Genomic DNA, 7,292 nt, shown 5'->3' on the forward strand with positions numbered 1-7,292 from the left:
TCAGCATACAAAAGGGAGATTGAAAATTTGGCTGAGTGGTTTAATAACAACAACCTCTCACTCAATGTCAGTAAGACCATTGTAGACTTCAGGAGAGAGAAACCAGTGTTCCTTGAGCCAGTAATAATCAGAGGATCAGAGGTGGAGAGGGTCAGTAACTTTAGATTCTTGGGTGTCACTATCTCAGAGGACCTGTCCTGGACCCATCATTTAAATATAAATGCGAAGAAAGCACAACAGTGCCTCTACTTCCTCAGGAGTTTGTGGAGGTTCAGCATGTCATGTTGGCAAACTTCTAAAAATCTGTGGTGGGGTGTGTACTGATTGCCTGCTTTACAGCCTGGTATGGGGGCACCAATGCCTTGGAGTGGAAAATACTACAAAAGGTAAAACCCTTCCAACCATTAAGCACATCTACATGAAATGTTGCCGTAGAAAAGCAGCAACCATTATCAAAGATTCTCACCACCCAGGCCATGCTCTTTTCTAACTACTGCCATCAGATAAAATGTTCAGGTGCCTCAGGACTCACACCACCAGGTTCAAAAAGTGTGTAAGATGATGAGAGGCATTGGTCGTGTGGATAGTCAGAGGCATCCCCCCCCCCCCCCCAGACTGAAATGACTAGCACAAGAGGGCATAGTTTTATGGTGCTTGGAAGTAGGTACAGAGATGTCAGGGGTAGGTTTTTTATGCAGAGAGTGGTGAGTGCATGGAATGGGCTGCCAGCGGTGGTGGTGGAGGCAGGAAAAATGGGGTCTTTTAAGAAACTCCTGGATAAGTACATGTAGCTTAGAAAAACGGAGGGCTATGTCTAAGGTAAGGACAAGTTCGGTACAACTTTGTGGGCTGCATTGTGCTGTGGGTTTTCTATGTTTCTAACAGTTACTGCCCGTTAACCATCAGGCTCCTGAACAAAAGAGGACAACCACGCTCATTTAAGGACTTTGTTATATTGTTATTTCATACTTGTTATTTATTGATATTTATTTATATCTGTACGTGCACAGTTCATTTACAGTTAATAGTTCCTGACCTTTACAGTTGAGAGTCATTCAACAGATTTGCTGAGTATGCCCACAGAAAAAGAATCCCAGGGTTGTATGTGGTGACATGTATGTACTCTGACAATACATTTTCCTTTGAACTTTGAATCTTGATCTCTCTGAGTGAAATAGTTTCCACTCAGATCTCCTGTAAATCTCTTACCCCTTTACTCTGAATTGAACTTTTTGTTTGATCGCTATTCCCCCTCTGATTTGGGGAAAAGACTTTTGATTTCATCTCCTGATTATATCTCAATCATGTCTCTTCTGACCTCCTCCATGTTGAGACTATGAACTGAGTCACCAGAGAGACACTGAAGCTCAACGTCAAAAGTCAATGTAAATTTATTATTGAAGTACACACGTTTTACCATATCCTACTTTGAGACTCAGTTTCTTCCAGGCATTTAGAGAAAAATCAAGAAATACAATAAACCTTATGAAAAACTATACTTAAACAAAGAAGTCTGGGGATGTAAAAGTCTTTACTCATCACAGCCTGGCAGAGTCTCCCAAACCTAACAGCAGGTGATTCGATACAAATTCAGTGGTTACAATGATATCATTTACTTCAATATCCTGAGTCTGACAAAGTTTCCATTGAGTTGTATATCTATACATGGGTCATCTCTGAAGGTTCTAAAACCTTTGCTGGGGCTAAGTAGTCCACAAAGATTGTCCAAAGCTTCTGCAGAAATGGATCTCAGTCTTCCAGAATTAATACTGTGATGGCTGGCTCTCTGGGTGCACAAACATCCCAACTATTCTTAGATCAAATCTGCCTGTGATCATGTTTGATATGCTAGGTGACAGCCTGGTGAACTCAATTTCAGTGGTACAGAATATGTGAGCCAGTAATTTATTGGAGCCTCTACAACCACCCTCAGGCCAAATAATGCAGAATCACTGGGGCTGTAATTTACTGGAGCCTCTACTGCCTCTATCAGGCCAGATGACACAGAATAACTGAGCCAGTGATTTATTGCATCTCCTGCCATCCTCATGCCAAATTATGTAGAATGACCAAGCCAGTGTTTTTACTGCAGCCTTTCTGCTACCTTCAGACTAGAAGATGCAGAATAACTGAACCATTGATTCACTGCAGCCTCTACTGCCACCCTCAGGTTTGATGGGCAGATTAACTGACCAGTGACCTCTACTGCCACCATCACACCGGATGATGTGGTAACTGAGGTACTAATTTACTGCAGCCCCCACTGTCAGCTTCTGGGTGGACACCTCACACTTGTCTGTATAACTTCCACCTGCCATTTTTCAACCCATTTTCCCCGCTGGTCCAGATCCCACTGCAAGCCTAATAGCTTTCCTCACTGTCCACTACATCCCCAATCTTGGGTGTAATCTGAAAAGCTGCTAACCAGTTAACCACATTATCATCCAGATCATTGTTATAAATGACAAACAACAAAGGACCCAGCACCGATCTCTGCGGCACTGCACTGGTGACAGGCCTCTAGTCAGAGGGGCACCCACTGTCTACCACTCTCTGCCTTCTCCCACAAAGCAAGTGTCAAATCTAATTCACTGCTTCTTCTTGAATGTTGAGTGACTGAAGCTGACTGACCAACCTCCTATGTAGGAGCTTGTCAAATGCCTTGCTAAAGTTCCTGTAGACAACACCCACTGCCTTGCCTTCATCTACTTTCCTGGTAACTTCCTTACAAAACTCAAAAAGATTGGTTAGACATGACCTAACACCCACAGAACCATGCTGACTATCCTTAATCAGTCCATGTCCATCCAAACTTATCTATCTGGTCCCTTAGAATACCTTCCAGTACCTTTCCCACAACTGTTGTCAGACTCACTGGCCTATAATTTCCTATTTTATCTTTGGAGCCTTTCTTACACAGTGGAATAACTCTGGCTATCCTGCAGTCCTCTGGTACCTCTCCTGATGCTACAGATGATTTAAATGTCTTTGCTAGGGCCCTGGCAATTTCTGCACTTGTTGCTCATAGGATCCAAGGGAACACCTTGTAAGACCCTGGGGATTTATTCACCCTGATTTGCCTCAGGGCAGCAAACACCTCCTCCTCCTCTGTAATCAGTACAGGATCCATGAAGTTGATGCCTTATTTTGCCTCACTTCTGTTGGCTCTGTGTCCATTTCCTGACTAAATACAGATGCAAAAAATATATATTTAAGATCTCCCCCCACCTCTTTTGGCTCACACATGGATTACCATTCTGATCTTCCAGAGGATCAATTTTCTCCCTTGCAGTTCGTTTGGTCTTAACAGATCTGTAGAATCCCTAAGATTCTCCTTCACCTTGTCTTATTGGGCATTCTCGTGCCTTCTTTAGGCCTTTCTTAAGTGTTCCGTTGCAGTTCTTATACCCGACAAGCACCTCATTTGTTCTGGGCAATGTGGCTGAGCAAGTGAAAAGTGCTGATGAAATTCACCAAGACATTACGCAGATTGTAGAACTTCAGTTCTGGGAAGTGATTAGATAAACTGTTCTTGCTTTCCCTGGAGAACAAGAGAATGCGAGGAGACCAGGTAGAAGTGTATAATTCTATTAGAGATAGACCATACAGTGATAGAATACAGCAAGGACACAGACTTTCTGGCCCAACCAGTCAATCCTTGTAGATAGTCCAAATTCCCTGCATTTGGCCCAGATTTTTCACAGAACCTCCCCTCCATTAACATGTCCATGTATTTTAATGATGCTATTGCATCTGCTTCAACCTCTTCTTCTGACATCTGTGTTGGTGTAATGCTATTACAGTGCTAACAATTGATTGGAGTTCAACTGCCACGATCTGTAAGAAATTTGTACGTTCTCCCTGTGACCGCGTGGGTTTCCTCTGGGTGCTCCAGTTTCCTCCCACATTCCAAAGATGTATGGTTAGGGTTAGTGAGTTGTAGGCCTGCTACTTTGGCTCTCTAAGCATGGTGACACTTGTGGGGTGCTGCCGGGCCCCCAGCACAATCCTCGATGATTTGATTTGATGAAAAGGTTGCAGTTCACTGCACGTTTTGATATCTTAATGTATGTGTGACAAATAAAGACAATCTCCATCTCTACATGCACTTGTTACCATCTGCATGGAAACGTTGCCCCTCAGGTCCCTTTTAGATCTTTCTCCCACCCTAAGGCAGTACCCCCTTAGTTTTGGGGAAAAGTCTGTTACCAGCCACCTTATTGATCTCTCTCATAATTCTAAACACTTCTGTAAGGTTGCTTCTCATTCTCCTACATTTTAGAGATGGAAATCAGAGAAATAGCCTGACCAAATTCTCTTGATAACTCAAGCCTTGTTGTAAATATTCTTAGCCCTCTTTCTTTTCACAGATGTGACATGCCAATGAGGGGCTAAGCCTAACATCAGTGGCTTGGAAATTACTGGAGGAAATAGAGATAGGATTTAGTTACCTTCTGCAGTGACGACAAAGTTGATTGATGTGAGTGGAGCAGTGGATTCTGTCTACACAGGATTTTGTAAAGCTTTCAGCGCTGTAAGAAAATGGTATTTCTAATGCCCATTCCCACTGGGGTTGGGGAGAGGATGTTCCATCTGATAAACGGTTGCAAGGGCTGGGAAGTCTTTCAAATCACAGAATATATGAGAGACATACTTGGACCTTTGTGAGGTCACAATGGGGGAGAGCATGAGGGAGGGAACCTGAAACTTTGCTCCTTAAAACTAGTCCTGCCCCTTGGACCCTGACCATCCCTTTCCACAGCTTGTCCACATATCACAGCATGGGACGGAGCAGGAGGAGGGACCTGCTGCAGTTCTCCTCAGCAAGAAATAAAGATAGTGAATATATGGTCAAGGAGCTGGTGTGCCAGGGATGGCTTCAGTTACATGGATTGCTGGTTCCCTCTAGGATGGGTGGGAGCTGTACCGGAAGGGATGGTTTGTACCTAAAATGGAGGGGAACAAATATCTTCACAAGGAGCTTCATTGATGTTGCTCCTGATTTGGAGAGTTTAAACTAGAGTGTGAGGGTGTGAGAAAGTGCTGGGAAACAAACAGCAGATCAGTAGATGAAGGGGTTATTGTTAAATCATAAAGCCATAGACTGATTTATAAGGTACAGGTACGGTCAGGAACAGGTTCAGTAAGGTGTTGGGACCGATGGGCGGAAGGAAGTTGATCTCAGTCCAAGCAGTATTCCTGGTGAGGCAGATGAATTTAGTACCTGCATCAATACACAAGATTACGAAGGTGCGGGCATTACAGAGACCTGGTTGTGAGGGGGACAGGACTGACAGCTCAACGTTCCAGATATCCATGTTTTAGACATGATGGAGAGGGAGGTAAAGAGGTGAAGCAGTTGCATTACTCACCAGGAAGGATGTCACAGCTGCGCACTGGAGGGCTCCTCCACTCAGTCAAAATGGGTAGAACTCAATTAGAAAAGGTGCAATCACTCTGATAGCATTATATGAGACACCCTAACGTAACCACTAGAGTAGAGGGAACTGATATATAGTTGCATTGTAGAAAGATCTAAAATCAGGTTGTAGTGAGTGATTTTAACCTCCTCAGTACTGACTGGAACTTCCTTAGTGTAAGAAGCATAGAAACAGCAGAATTTATTGGGTACATTGAAGAGGGCTTCTTGAAACAGTACAAGGATAATACCAACGAGAAGAGGGACAGTACTGGACTCTGTACTGGGAAATGAGTCTCACCAGATTTCAGTGGGACAGGATATTGGAAAGAGTGATCACAATCTATTAAAGTTTTCTAATAGTTATTAATAAGTCCGGAACAGGAGAAGGTAGAGTACAGAAATGCAAATTACAGCATTTTTAAGCAAGAACTTGGCAGAGTGAATTGAGAAGAGTTGCATTGGATAATTCAACATCTGACATATGTGAGGCATTTAGAAACTAGCTGACGAGGACTCAGGACAGGCATGTTCCAGTGAACAGGAAGGACAATGCTGGTAAGGTAAAGGAACAGATGATGAGGGAGATGGTGAATTTAGTGGGTAACCCTAGTAATTTCTAAGGAAGGGACATGTTCGGCACAACTTTGTGGGCTGAAGGGCCTGTATTGTGCTGTAGGTTTTCTATGTTTTAATCAGAACAGCAAGGGACACACATAAGGTTTATGAGGGACCTTGGAGGAAAATAAACAAATGCTGTGAGGAACAGAAACAAGGAATTAGGAAGACAAAAGTGGGACATTAAATAAGAATCCAAGGCATTTTATGTGCATTTATACAAGAGGTTAACTTGCCAGAGGGTAAGACTGTTCAAGGATGAAGGAGGGAATTTATGTTTGGAGTGTGAGCATGTTGATGAAGTATTAAACAAGTACTTTTCACTTACATTCACTAACGACAAGGACAAGAAGAGAGTGAGAGTGAGAACGAGTATTTTGAGATCAAGGAAGAGATGTTGTTGGGTCTTTTGATGAGAATTAATGTAAAAAAACCCTCTATTTTGATGTTAGCAAGGTCCTGCATGTGAGGCTAGTCTGGAAGATTAAATCCCATGGGATGCAGGGAAAGATGGCTAATTGGATTCATAATTGGCTCAGTGTGACGGTGAAAGTTGTTTGTTGCACTGGAATCCTGTGAGTTTCTGATTTTTTGATATCAATGATTTGTGTGTGATTGTAGAATGAATAATTAGTAAGCTCGAAGATAAAACTAAAACAGATGTATCAAAGAAATTGATGAACATTATAATTAATTACAGGAGGGTGCTTGTACGTGCCAAAGTTTGGCAAATGGCATTTAATTGGGGTAAGTGGAAGCTGTGGCATTTTGGGAAGTCAAATGACTTGTACAGTGAATGGTTGAGCTTGGGAGAGCCTAGAAATACTAGTCCATGAATCCTTGAAAGCAGTGACAGGCAGACAGGTGGTGAAGGTGGCAGGCCAATCATCAGTCAGGCCATTGAGAACAGAAGTAGGGACTTTTATGTGGTAGCTCTATACAACATTGTTGAGTCTGTATTTAGAATATTGAGTAGAGCTTATTTGATCACCCTGTTGAAGTGAAGATGTCATTGAAGTGGAGAAGGTGTGGAGAAAAAATGGGAAGATGTTAACAGACACAAGGACCTGAGTTAAAGGAAGAGGTTGGGCAGGCAAGGACTTTATTCTTTGTTGAATTTCTAAATTAGTTCTTCTCTACTTGATCTTTCACAATATTTGTACACCACTTTTATACATAGCCTCATTCTAAATCCATTTTACTATGCTGACGGTTTCAAGACCAGTCCATAAGAGACAGTTGCCCTCCAGTGTGT

Source organism: Hemitrygon akajei, chromosome 25, assembly GCF_048418815.1.
Source record: "Hemitrygon akajei chromosome 25, sHemAka1.3, whole genome shotgun sequence".
Classification (NCBI taxonomy): Eukaryota; Metazoa; Chordata; class Chondrichthyes; order Myliobatiformes; family Dasyatidae; genus Hemitrygon; species Hemitrygon akajei.